Source organism: Mytilus edulis, chromosome 1 (assembly GCF_963676685.1).
Source record: "Mytilus edulis chromosome 1, xbMytEdul2.2, whole genome shotgun sequence".
NCBI lineage: Eukaryota > Metazoa > Mollusca > Bivalvia > Mytilida > Mytilidae > Mytilus > Mytilus edulis.
The window spans coordinates 71,075,734-71,089,824 of record NC_092344.1 but is presented as its reverse complement, the minus strand read 5'-3'; positions in this window follow the sequence as shown (position 1 = coordinate 71,089,824).

Genomic DNA, 14,091 nt, shown 5'->3' with positions numbered 1-14,091 from the left:
AAAACAATAACCTACCTAGCTATAACTATACTGATTAAAGTTATGATTTGCCAAAGTTCTGTTCGTTGACCCGACGGTCCATTTGACTGTAAGAGGTTTTATGATATATTCTTAAACTACATGTACATTTGTTTAAAAATCTAAACCGTTTACAATATTTCAGCGTAGATTTTTAGGATTATCAATAAGGTTATATAATATAAAGTGTTAGACAAATTTGTTTTTTAATGTTTATTTAAGAAATAATTTACGCAAGACATATATTTGATGGATATTTGCACATGGCCTGCAAATTGTTATATTTAAATTTTACCTCTAGCGTTTGGGATTAGAGATTAGGGTTTAGTGTATATGGTTTAGGGTTAGGGTAAGAGTTAGGATTAGGGTAAGGATTAGAGTTAGGGTTAGTGGTTAGAGTTAGGGATAAGGCTAGTGTTAGGGTTAGGATTAGGTTAGGGCTAGTGGTTAGAGTAAGGGTTAGGGATAAGACTAGAGTGAGGTTAGTTTTAGGGTAAGGTTAGGGCTAGTTAGGTTTAGGGTTACAGTTAGGATAAGGGATAGGGTAAGGGTTAAGAGTTAAGTTAATATGAAATCTAGCAATCTTTAAGTATTTGGAAAGAATTAATCAGTCTTTTACAGAGTTCTTGAAATCTTTTTTTGCCTGGTGGTCCTTGGAGAAAATATACAGGTCCTCACTATCATTTCTATTGCAAATTACCAAAATTGTGTTGGTCCTTCCTAAAAATGTGGTGGTCAAATCCCTAGGACCACTACTTATCGAAAACTCTGCTTTTAACTATTCTTTATTGTAACAATAACGTATGCGTTGAGCGGTTATGTTAATGAACAACGGAAAAGGTAGCCTGACATACTGGTCGGAGACCACAATTGTCGTCCCTTGATTTTCGTTGTTCATTTTCGTTGTACAAATATAGTTCCTAGTGTTGACAGTGGGTTACTTGTCTTTAATTTTTATACCCCTTCCAAACTTATTTCTCCATGTTTAATGCCTCAAATTGCAAGTAGGGGGTGAAATTACACTGTAAAAAATTTTTGGGTCGAAAATTTCAAAGGAAAGTAGTGATTTAGTCCATCTGGAAAAGGTTAAAAATTAGCACTTTGGAAGCTGTCAAAAGATTTCAAGACGCCCTAAAAATAAAAATGTCCATATTTTGAGTTAGAGCCGATCAAGTTTTTTATAATTTTGATATAATTTGTCCCAAAAGTAGTACAACACACTGTAAAAGTTTCTTTGAAAAAGCGCAGGTGGGATTTTTTTTCTTTTCATTTATGTTGCGTCAAGTTATATTTTTATGAAAGGATTGAAATGTAACAGCCATTTATATGTACATTTTGTAATACCAAGTAAATGTTGTACTATAGAGACCCATTGTATGCTGAAAATAATTAAAATGTATCATGCGAAAGCACAACTAATTACTTCGTTAATGTCTTTTTAAATTGCCAAGTCCGCTGCCAGAGTGACGAAGGAGCGGAAAATGTGTTGCAATTCTATATATACAATTACATACAAAAATTCAAAATGTTTAACAGCCTGATTTACATCTAGTGAATTGGAAGATAATGATTAAATTTGCCTCGTTTACCTTGACAACCAAGTTTTTGAGGTTTATTTATAAGAATAGGTAAGTGTTAGACAAATTTTTTGTTTTGTTTACTGAAGAATTAATTCATGCAGGCTGTTATATTCCATTTACGTCTAGCGTTAGGGTTAGTGTTAGTGATATGGTTATGGTAAGAGTTAGGGTTAGAATTAGGGTTTAAACTGATGCAGTTGATTAAGTTCATTAACTCTTTATTGATCGTCACGATTGAATATGATACGATCGTTACCCTTGAAAAACAAATGATAGAGTTGGTTGACTTGATGTACTTTTAATTGATCGTAATGATTGAACCCACACGATACGATTGTGACCTTGGAAATAAAAATGTTACAGTTGATTGAGTTGATGAACTTTTAATCGATCGTAAAGGTTGAATTGAACACGATCGGGACCCTTGAAATAAAAAAATGATAGAGTTGATCAACTCTTAATCGATCGTGACCCTTGAAATTTGAAAGATAGAGTTGATTGAGTTGATCAACTCTTAATCGATCGTAACGATTGAACATGATCGATACGATCGTGACCCTTGAATACAAAATATAGAGTTGATGGAGTTGATCAACTCTTAATAGATCGTAACGATTGAACACGATCGTGACCCTTGAAATACAGAAGATAGAGTTGATCAACTCTTAATCGATCGTAACGATTGAACACGATCGATACGATCGTGACTCTTGAAATACAAAAGATAGAGTTGACTGAGTTGATCAACACTTAATCGATCGTAACGATTGAATACAATTAACTTAAAAATTAAGGGTTGATTGAATAGATTCACTGAACTGACTACAAATGATAGTAATAAACTGAAAACAATTGATTGATCCTACAGCAGTAGTCAATTGATTTGAATTGACTATACAATAGATAGTAATTTTTGTTAACTGTCTATTCAATCGATTGTCGAATACGGTACCTGTGTCCGGCCAGGAAAAATGGTTTAAAATGTAATAAAATTTCACTTACCGGTTAAATCAACGAGTTCTTGCTCGTCCCAGATGATTGTCCTTATTGAATATGGATATCCCGATGTAATATAATACCGTTTTAACACTTTTATTTTATTTTTTTCGCAGGTGATGTTTCTTTTTTTTTTCTCCATTCAACTTCGATCAACGGAAGTAACAATACAACGACATCTGTGTGGTCTTCAGCTCAAGAATGATTACTCCACCTGAAACCGCGGAAAATTCGATAGGTTCCGGGGTATATGCAGGGAAAGAAAACATATGAGAGTTTCGAATGTATACATTTTTGAAAATTCTTACTTTTTCTACCCCGGAGCTCATCTAATTTCCCGCGGTTACATGTATGGGTCATTATTCTCCACTTGCAAGCGGTCTTTCACGAGATTTCTCGAAATCTCGATAGTAGCACCACAAATAATTTATCGATAGTTGTAATTTAAATTGAGTTCCTTTAAAATCGAATTAAAGCAATAGTATTTTAACATTGGAATTACATATCCTTTGAAAGCTTTTATAGGGACCACATATTTGGGAGGTTCACCAAATCCCCAAATTAGGATATGCACCAAATAATATTTATATTATTGTTATTTTGTGATATTTATTTCATTGAAATAATTTATTCTATTGTTGATATTTATTGCCCGACTATATTTATTAAAGTTATCTATTTGAGAATCATCTCCATTGTGTTTTAGCCTTAACCCACATTCTAAATTGTATCGAGCGCCCTACATTTGTACCTAGTTCGTTACAATTTACAGAAAATGATTAGATGTTAACCTTTGTTATATTGTAACAAATTTGCATTTACAGTTGTAATCAACTAGAACATGTAAGTACATAGAGTGAATTAAACACAGATCACTGATGCCCCTGATCACATAAGTTTTCAGGAATTTGATTAAATGTTTGTTAAGGAGGTAATTAGTTTTGTTAAGTATTATTCAAATATAACTAAATTATTAACAGAAGTGTGTTCAACAGCATGTTGAAAGCAAATCAGTGAGTAAAATGTGAAGGCATATCGTATTAAGTGGTTTTTATCTAAATAACTCATCTAAGATTAAATTTACTTGATAATATGGGGTGAGATTATTTTTACTTGATAATATGGGGTGAGATTATTTTTACTTGATAATATGGGGTGAGAATTTACACTATCCCATGGCTCAGCAGGAGAAATTTTTTTCTAATGTCACCCTCTTGTGTAGATCAATCAAAAAGAATAATTTAGAGGACAATGCTCAATGTCTATATTTTGGCCACCGGATAATTGTTCATTGACTTTCAAAATAAAAAAAAGTCTTGCTTCCCTTCTGTTGTTTTCTTCTAATAACTGTTTCAGTGTTGTGTTTCTCTAGTCATAGTTAAGTACTTTTGATTTACAAATGAACAATAGATATCAATAATGATTAAACATTCAGTATACTATATTTGCCTCATTTGACAATGTTCTCTAGGGTTAACCATCTGCTCTCTCAGCCATGTGTTATTTATTTGTAAATGTATATGAATTAATATTTTAGATGAAAAATGATATTAAAGAATTCTCAACACCTCAACCATTGGGACTTCTGTTAATCAACTCATCTAACTTAGATGCTGAGGATTTATCAAATGTCAATGAAAAAGAATCATTTACGGTAACAATGAAATGCATCTTTATTATTCTTATATAAACTTATTTTAGAAATGTGAACATATAGTTCTTCTTTAACTCATGCAACTCTAGTCATGTTAAATAAACTCATCATAGATACCAGGACTAAATTTTGTATATAATGCTCAACATTGAAAAACAATTTTAAAATTTTTTAAAGTGGATGTCTTCTTTTCATTTTGAAAAATAACGTAACTCTGTACTTCTTATCAATAATTAATATTAAAAGAAAAAACTTGAATTTATAATTAATGTTTCAGAAATTCATATCAGTTGCGCGGAAGACGTGTGGTAGATGCAAAACTCTATCAAGGCCTATCAGATGAGGAATGCCTAGTGGTATCCAGAGTCTACAAGGACATGGGTCATTTTATTAAGAAGATGACAAACCTTGACCTGGTATTGATTTTTAATAATGAAAAAAAAATGCATGTTACATGTAACAAAAATCAAATCAAGTTCAAATTTGGGTGACATCACTTTTACTTTACTTTAGTAATGCCTCTTTATAACCTTATATGCAAGAGGAAGCAACTGTGTCCTATGGACACCTCCATTTTATGTATTGATAGTAGAATAGTTATAAATTGCAAAAATAACTAGTAAAGCAATAAACATCCTCTAAGAAAGAGGCTATTAGAAATTCGAGTGTAATACTATATTCAGTACATAGATTAAAGTTTTAAACAGCAGATACTATTAGTTACATAGTGCACTATGTATTGAATTTATCTTACCGACTATCTTAACGTGTACAATTTAGACTAATGACCTATCAAAATGAGCAAGTCTTCAATACAAATAGAATTAAAGAACCTTTGTGAGCACGCTCACATACCCCACGTCTTCATATTGTCACTGGAGTTTGAGAGGAGTTGCGATGACAAACTTGCAGTAGTACATAAATTCCAAGCGAGAGGAGTCAACAGTCTAGTGAGGCGAATAAATTCAAAAGGGCGTAACTCCTAGAAAAAAATTTGAATCGCAATTTCCCGTCGATATGCACAACTACATAGTATGACCTTATTATCTGAAAAGGTTTCGTGAAATTCTGTTGTGTGGTTTGAGAGGAGTTGCGATGACAAGAAACAGGACTGACGGACGGACTGACGGGTCAACAACATTATACCCTCCGCAACCCGTTGCGGGGGGTATAATTAACATGATTAAGACACTACTTCCTTTGATCCTACAAAAACAGATGCCAACAACTCTTCTCTTTATCATCATTTTCTTCTACTGTTGAAACCTTTAAGATTTTTTCTCAGTACTGTTTTGATTTTCTAAAGGGACTTAACACCACTACTAACCGTGTACAGGATTTATTGCTGAGACGTCAGCTGAATCCGAAGACAACTGTCAGAGTGACAGATGTAAACGTGATTAAGGAAAGGAGAAATAGGAGATCCAAAATTTTGCCAAATGAAAGGGTGAGTGAAATGATGTTTGACACAAATATTTAATAATCATACAATGTCAATGCATTTTAAGTGCTCAATTATATCTGCAATATATGTACATTTAGAAATATATAATTCATTTGTATGAGCTTTTTTAAACAAAACGAAAAGCCAGAGCTTTTCTCTTGTTTCATAGCCTATTTTGGGAGTTGCACTACACATGTTATATTAAAACAACATTAAAAATGAATTTTGTCTTGCATTATTCTAAAAGGTATGATTGATCAACCAGATTCCACCAGTATATATCATAATATAAAAAGTATAATCATAAAAATACTGAACTCCGAGGAAAATTCACAACGAAAAGTCCCTAATCAAATGGCAAAAACCAATGATAAAACACATCAATAGAATGGCCAGCAACTTTTACATTCCTGACCCGGCACAGGCATTTTTAAATGTAGAAAATGGTGGATCGAACCTTGTTTAACAGCGCTAAACTTCTCACTTGTATGACAGTCGCATCAAATTCCGTTATATTTACAACGATGCGTGAACAAAACAGACATAATGTGTAGATAGTCAAAATATTGGTACAGCAGTCATCAATGTGTCACAATCACAAAACAAACAAATATTAAACATTCTAATATGACGTTCTTCTTTAGCTTTGGGTACACAGCCATGTTCTAATTCGAATAGAACATGGGCTGCACGTGATTGACGTCACAATTGAAATTGCAACGTCAGAGGAATTTTGAACAACGCCAGAGATCAAAATGGACATTTTTGTTGGTGTTGCTCGCTAGGAAATTAAATAAAAACATTCTAAAAGTAAGTTTAAATGTTTTTGTACTTTTTTTATTGATAAACTGTTGATTTTTCTATAACGTTTTTGTTCATGAAATCAAAATGGCGACATTTCGAGCGTCTACTATAGGTCCGCTTCGAAGTACAAAAGTTCAAAATATTCCTATTAGAAATTAACACATATAATGCCTACCCATGTTAAAATGAGCATAGAGCATAGCATGAAAAAATTATTTCTTAAGTAAAGCACAAAAAAGCATCTATCAAATTTAAAAACAATATGCATTGCTTCGCGTGTTTGACGTCATAAAATGTAAACGTCACATATAGACATAGGGTTGAGATCTCATAAACATGTTTTACCCCGCCGCAATCTTGCGCCTGTCCCAAGTGAGGAGACTCTGGCCTTTGTTAGTCTTGTATTATTTTTAATTTTAGTTTCTTGTGTACAATTTTGAGTTTAGTATGGCGTTCATTATCACTGACTTGGATATATATTTGTTTAGGGGCCAGCTGAAGGACGCCTCCGGTTGCGGGATTTTCTCGCTGCATTGAAGACCTGTTGGTGACCTTTTGCTGTTGTCTTCTCTATGGTCGGGTTGTTGTCTCTTTGACACATTCCACATTTCCATTCTCAATTTTATAAAATAATTTGGCCGTTCAATGTTTTTTCAAAAAAATTATAATTTCACATGGGAGATTTAAAATTATCCAGAAGTTCTTTAGCTTTTATTAAAATCCACATATGGCTAATACATGTACCACAACGCGAGTAAAATAATTTAGTCGTTGAAAGTATTTTCAACTTTATAATAGAACAATAACATAATGACATATGATAGAACACTAACACATTGGCGGGATCTATAACAGTACTCTGTCACGTCATATGAACCAATGACACACAATAAGATATACAAAACACACCAGCAAAAATGAAAGATAATACAAAAACATTGACGGGATGTTTAAGTACCGAGCCACGTCCAATGAATTCACAGAAAACAGACCAAACAGTAAAAGCAATATCAGTAATAGGACAAAGACAAATGAAAGAATGACATTTGTCCACTCTCCACACTGAAATTAGAAATGTTAAAAACTTATCAACAAGCCTAATGTGTTAAATTTTAAATCGCCAGTAAAACTTCATTTTCGACCGTCAAATCGACAATTGACGGTGGCAACTCTTCTACTACTAACATTACTATTATTCCTTAATTTAGATACCATGTAGAATATAAATTAATAGATTTAGATATGATTGTCAAGGAAACACAGCTGAAATCTGAGACATAATATAATGCAGTATAGTTCAGCAATTGTAGGTTATGGCTTTTTACACAAAATTTTGGCAAATAATTTTTTTACAGTGTCTTGTTTATTTTGATTTTATCACTCGTGTAATTTTAGTTGAATATTAATCCTTTTCTCCTAAATTTCAGAAAATGGCAATTGACATAATCTTATATAAACTGTCAATTAGGATTATTTAGTCTTATTATGAAAAGCTGTAACAAATAATGAAACATGTACTAGTATACAAGATCCATGCCATACATGATAATAATTAGCCGTATTTGGCGCAACTTTTATGAATTTTGGATCCTCAATGCTCTTAAACTTTGTACTTGTTTAGCTTTTTAAATATTTAGATATGAGCATCACTGATGAATCTTATATAGACGAAACGCGCGTCTGGCGTACTAAATTATAATCCTGGTACCTTTGATAACTATAAATAAGGAATTGTATTCATTCTAGAGAAGGACATATTTGTTTTACAGGATTGACTTTGATTAATTAGGTGTGAGTTATTTCTGCACAAATAATTCTATTCCTCATGATCAGCTGTACTAATTTTTGTGTTGCACTCCTGACAGGGCAATACTTTTTTTTTTCACAACACATGTTTCAAAACGGTTTAATAGAAAAGCTTCATTTTGAACTAATATCATCTAGAAGACATAATTGTCAAATGTGTTGACGTCTTTTTATTATATTTAGGTGTTACGGATGGAAAAATTAATCACCGCCTTTATTTATTATATTTAATTTTGTACGATTAATTACGTTTGAAGTTGGATTCATAACAAACTGGACATATATATATATTACAGTTAATTGCTATTAATAAGTATTGCAATATGCATTTTGTTTTAATAAATTATCAGTATTTAGTTCTAATATAATCTTAAAGCAATCCTAATTCTATCTCACTTTTGAATTATAGTTTTTCATGTGTGACGTCATGCTGTTTCTAAATTTCATAAATTCAAATGTGGCATAACGTTTGCCTTTTCGCCATCGTATGTGACGTCATTTTTTTTTAATTGCGTTGACGCCTGGACTGATTCGGGTGTGTCTATGCTGTACTGAACTTAAATTGGCATCATGTATTCGGGTTTAGTTTTCTGTAATAAGTTAATACTTCAGTTTCATTATGAATATATCTTTCACATTCATTTGTTAAAATTTACTGTTTGCAATAGCATGAATCGTTCTATATAAAAGTGTTCTTATCCCGGGCATAAAAATAATGCCGTATTTGGCAAAACTTTTTCAACTTTTCATCTTCAGTGCTGTACAACTTTGTACTTTTTTCACTTTCGATCTTTTATATCTGGGCGTTATGTATTCGGGTTTAGTTTTCTGTAATTAGTTAATACTTCAGTTTCATTATGTATATCTCTTTCACATCATTTGTTAAAATTGACTGTTTGCAATAGCATGAATTGTTCTATATAATAAGAATGTTCTTATCCCGGGCCAGTCCGGGAAATCCACTAATTCGACAACGTTGTTGAAATCGTAAACGTTGTCATATTCGACAACGTTTGATGTAAATTTCTTAAAACATGTTGAAAACATGTTAAAACTATATTTCAACATATATATATTTATGTTTATCATTAAATGTGTGTTCTTTTTATATTTCTATTGGTTATCTTTGTTTATCGACGCAATGAATTGAAGTTGTCGAATTCGGAAACTTCCGGTTGTCGAATTCGACAACTTCCTGCGCATTATTTGTTAAGATAGTATAGGACAAATGTGTTTTTGTAAGTTTCTACGTAATAACCAAACAAGGTTATGTTTTGTTATCATAAGTTTGCGATGACGGTATTTTTTATCTCGCTGCAAGGTCCGCCGGACGATTTTTCGCGCATTTTGTAGAGAAATCGGCGTTTTTTACGGGTTGTCGAATTCGACATCGCGGAAGTTGCGGAATACGGCAACTTCCTGGAATTCTGAATTTGTCCTTCAATCTTATTCCTTTTGACTTTCAAATAAAAGAACATATTTAAAACACATTTGAAGGTACGTATATTGTATTATTGCATTATATATAAATAAACTGTTCATCAACATATAATTTCAAGATATCAGCTGCTGATCTGGCAGATTCAAAACTGTCAAATTCTAAGCAATACACAGACTTCAGTTTTGGTCCTTGATGATCATGGATCATCTCTCCTGTAAAAAAGCATACTGCAGACTGTAGCGTTCTCCTATGCAGCATACAAATACTTAGTATACCACAAATGTTCCTGGGGACATGACCGATTGTGTGTCCTAGAAGATCCCTAACCGTCTGCCTCCTTGGAGGGGTGTGTGTTTCAATATCCAAAATGTTTGGGTCAACATCTGTAGGGGCTTTAACGAGCACAGCGTTTATGTCGTGCCTATTTGTAGGCTCTGGTTGACAGTTCATCATAAATCTGATTCCGTCCAACGGCTTCCTGTGATAACTGTGATAGCTGAAAGTAGAAATACAAATCGTATTTTTTTTTGTTCCTCTATTTTTAATGAAATATTTGGAAAAATAAAAATGATACTTAGACTAACGGCTTGAAATTCATAATTACCCATTTACTGTCGATATAAATGCCAAAGGCACAGTTCCTCCAACATCTAGTCCCTTCTGTGATCTGTATGCATGCAGCTCTCTTATGAAATTCATGTTGTCAACTTTTCGTCTCTAGCGTTGTAGGGGGCGATAAAGGGGGATCTGAACACGTGAAAAAAAAAATCGAAAAAAAAAGTGGCACGAATAATAAATTCACAATTATTTGGATGGTTTGCACGCAAAAAATAACTCAGAATACACAAGATATATCAATCAAATACGTCCCACGTAAGGTTGGGTCTGGGTCCCCGGGAATGGCCTATTAGGGATTTCATAGTAGAGGGGTTTGATATCTATTGAGTGAGGTGGGAGAAACGGGGACGGGAGGTTGGCGGAGGAGCTGGAGGTGGGTGAAGGGGTAGGAGCTGGAAAAAGGGGGTGGGGGTGGGAAAGAAATTACTTTAAAAAAGTGGGAGGTGGGAGAAGGGTACCCCCTCCACCCCTTCATAGCACTTATTGACTACTTTTAAACATCTTTAATTGTGTATGTCTGGGTTTTTTTGTAGATGAAACGTAAAAGATGGGGAAGGTGAATGAAGAGAAAGGAAGGCGAACCAGGCAGAGTAGTAGTAAAGCACCATACACAAGAACGTGCAAATGTTTAGTGCACGATCCCACGCTCAATTCACCACTAGCTAAAACTAGCGGAAAAGACTTACGCAAGTCCGATTTAAACTATTTGATAGACAACAACCTTTTACCTAAAAGAGCCACTTGGGTGTGTAAAAACTGCTTGGCTTACAGTCAAAATAAGCTAGTTTCTAATACTGACAACGATGTCGAAGATGAAAAAGATTTGCACGAAAATGACCCGGACACTATTGAGTTGAATGAAGACCAAGTCGAGCTTCGACCTTGCGTCTCAGACGTCATCAAACTTCTGAGAAATAAAACTTTAAATGAGTCAGAAAAAGATCTTATTTTATCGGAAGTAGGGAAATTTATCTGTGATGACATTACTAATGACACTAAAGAGTTCTCTTCATATAAAAACTTAGACCAGTTAAGCGAACTAAATGTGAAAGACTTCTTAACTTCTCGGCCTAACTCTTTGGTTACATTTCTCCGTTGTTGCACTAACATACCGCATACACTAGACAATGCCAGCAGCAAGAAGCAATACTCCTTGTGTTTGCTCATTGAGCAACTATACTTTGTTAGAAATAATAATTATATTGGCTCATTTTCGTTCTCACAATCTCTGATACAGTGGTGTCTACATGGAAGTAAAACGTCTATTGCTATATCGGGAAGCTCTTCTCCGTCGGGAAGCGTAACCACTTTAAAGAACGTACTTAAATCTGCTAGTAATGACTGTAACAAATGCCCCCCAAATGATGTTGACTGTTTCTTTGATAATACCCAACGGGTCGGGAAGACGCGACGTGTTCGTGAAGGAGGGGTTACACCCGTTAACGTAGCTACAAATGTTGTGTATTGTCAAAATGAAACACAGTCAGATATACAGTCAAAACTAGAATTGAAGCCAGGCTTATGGCGAGTACCTTTCTCCGAAAGCTCGGACCAAATAATCGCAAAAGATGAACAATTGTATAACAATATTTTTCGGCCTTATCGATTTGCCTTTATTGAAAAAACAATAAACGATGTTGTAAACGAGCTATCGTATGACGAGCTCAGTGATGAGTACAAGGATCATGTCACTTTCAGTCGGGTTATAGCAGAAAGACAACCGCTCTTTAGGATATGTAGCAACTGTCAGCGTGAGTGTTTAAAAACGCAGTCCGTTTGTCAAAATTGCAATTACGATTGCAGCACAATAGAACGGAAAGCGTTGTACTCCGACATCCCCAAAGGTGTAGAATCAAAGTCAATTATTAATGTGGGGGAAATTATAGGAGTCAATCCCAATAGCAAAGAAAACGTACAAACAGTCCTTGATGCCTTGGCAATTGAGTGTGGTATTGATAAACAAAGAAAATGGGTGAGAGTCGGTAGCGACGGTGTTCCTTACAATCTAATCTTAAATATCATCAGCAATGTTTTCACTTGTAGTTCTTGTGGCGATAGAGTGGACAAAGCACATACTACATTTGAAAAACATTTATCAGAAAAACATAGATTGAATCATGATGGCATAACATTTAAACTGTTATATGATTTCGTTCTCCCTATTCCTGGGGCTGGTCATATGGAAATTAACTTATTTCGAGCTTTATTTTCTCTTACAAGATCCATGTTCATGGAATTTTTAGCAGAAAAACTAGGTTTTTCCTCTAAAAAGGCCAGGGAATTCATTATTGGCTGTGGTGACCACCACCTCACATGGCAAATATTTCAAGTCTCATTATATGCGATTTCGAGAGAACTATGTCGAATTTATGTCGTCACTTGTTTAAGACAAAACAGTGATCCATCTGCAGGTGGTTTTTTGCTCTGGGTTAACAATACAAAGAATCCAAACATAGTGTTAATGTACCATATGGCATTTACATTTTTCTTGTCGATGAAATGTTTCCGGAGTGGGGTCAGAAATAACAATTCTGATTACATGCTTGCTGGTAGGCAAGCTGCTGTGCCCGTCATGTTTGTTAAAAGGCATACAATTTACCCAAAATTGATATGTAGTGATATGTCTGATAGGGTCAGTGCTCCAGATGAAGTGAAAGAATACATTGAAAAACATGAATCTTTCTCTTCGTCTGGACATTTCTTGCGCGCTGAAGGTGGAGATTACATAACCGAAAATGTGAATCGGTCCATAAAAAATCAACTGCCACCAGGTGTACCCACACTACAGTCATGGGTAACTGCCAGTCGGTGTAACGGTCGTCTTGACAAAATCAGACAAAAGGTATTTGAGAATACTGGTGTATATGAATCTTCTTCAGATCGAGGCATGATAAATGTGTCAAACGAAGTTCAGATGTTCAGAGGAGAAATACGTAAGTCGGGTTGGTTTGCTAACCCAGAGGCAGATGTGCCTTTGGTGTCCGTAACAAACGAGGAACTGCATCCGGAACTTGTAAATGTCACTCATAATAGTAAGAGTAACTATGTATCCTTCTTACGAGGAAATATTAAGGATCAGGTTCCAATTTTTATCACATATCAAGATGAAATCAATTTCAATGACGCAAATAACTGGACCATTAGCAAACTTAAATTAGAAATATTGTCTCTAATCAACAATATAGTTGATGAAGACTTAACACTATTCTATTCAAACCATTTTAAGAAAAACTTTACTAATGCAAACAAGACCAGTCATGTTAACCTTTACGAAGAACTTGCCGAGATTGTCAAGAATGGGGTACAGGAGGTAGACGCAGAGATAGACACAAATGAGCTTAATTAAATTTTCAAAAATGTCCCCAGTTGTACTATGTATATGAACTTTGTGTTGCTGCTTTTATCTTTTTGTGACAATTGAAATTTAATTTGAATTTGTTGTTAAATATAAATAAGAAGATGTGGTATGAGTGCCAATGAGACAACTCTCCATCCAAGTCACAATGTATAAAAAGGTAACAAGTATAGGTCAAAGTACGGCCTTCAACACGGAGCATTAGCTATAAGCTATAAAGGACCCCAAAATAACAAGTGTAACACAATTCAAACAGGAAAACCATAAGTTATTTTTGTATGTATTTGAATCTACAATGACCATGTTCACCACATTCAAAAAGGAAAAATTACAAAGAACAGATATGCGTTAATGGCACAAAGACATCACTTCCTC